Here is a 1,213-nt window from a genome sequence, read left to right as displayed (position 1 = left end):
TTTGAGGGTCAGGGTCCTAAGATTACATTTACAATTATTCACTTTTTGCCAATTTGTTGTTTAGTTCAATGCTTAGACCAGTTTATGGAAGTAGTGGCTGTTTGTTTTTACGGAACAATTTAAAGAACAACAAAATTGTCTATGGCACAGAAAAAGAAGGTTATAAAATAAACTGGAATGCCCAATTCAAGTGAATGCGCTATGCCACTACAAATGAAGCTGGGAAAATTTCAACCTCTCCGTTTTCAGAAATAACATCAGTTTTTAGAAAAGTGTTCGGTTACATGTAGCCGTGTGTCAATGCTGTCAAGAGCATACCAAACCTGTAGGTGGCAAGCCCACGCTCAAGCCCACGTTAGCCAATCAGAATCCTGAACATAGCAGCAACAAATCACTTCTTTTCTCTTCTCTTCCTCGGCTGCCTAAACATCCGTTTGTCTCAGTTTACATGGAAACAGTCAGTGGTTACTATGGTGGTATTAGTGGATGGGTTGCAGGTGAGCAGCTGGGAGCAGGTGAACCAGCTTAGCAGCAATTTGGAGCCGGAATCACCACGGCAACAACAAAGACAACACAATTACTTGTAACCACAAACTTTAACTTAGATCAGAATACGTTCTCCACCAGTGGTTATTGCATCATGTTCAGGTCAACAAGAAAAACAGCCAATCAAATATCAGACATTTCAGAAGTTTAATACCCTCAAATGACATTATTAAATATTGGAAACGTAACATCACGGCAGTGACCTTATGCCACGTTCATATAGTGTCGGACAGGTCGAGTTGGACCATGCACCTGAACGCCTGCTGAAGTTGGAACGACAACTCGGAAACTCTGTAAAGATTTTGTTGCCTGACTTGTTGACTCGACGTCATATCATGTCATGTCATGGTGGGTCGGAGTTCATATAGTCAGGATCAATGTTTTGCACAAACAGAAAATCATGAATTTATATTGAATAAGTTACAGATGCAGCTTTGCATTTCAAGTGTTGCACACGGTAACTTACTTTGGATGTCTCGTGTGTACCGGGTATCACTGTCACTGTGTCACGAGCCAAAGCATTCGCAAGAATTTGTTGTAGCAACGAATGTAATGATAACTGTCAAGTTCTGATGTATTTCTTGTGCAATTCCCCACTTGAAAAGGACAGTCACTCCACATGAAGAGTTTAACTGGATTTCACTCAATAAACAGCCATGGGATCAGT

This window comes from Etheostoma spectabile, chromosome 24 (assembly GCF_008692095.1).
Source record: "Etheostoma spectabile isolate EspeVRDwgs_2016 chromosome 24, UIUC_Espe_1.0, whole genome shotgun sequence".
Classification (NCBI taxonomy): domain Eukaryota; kingdom Metazoa; phylum Chordata; class Actinopteri; order Perciformes; family Percidae; genus Etheostoma; species Etheostoma spectabile.
The sequence above is the reverse complement of the archived record's forward strand: the minus strand, read 5'-3'. Positions refer to the sequence as shown.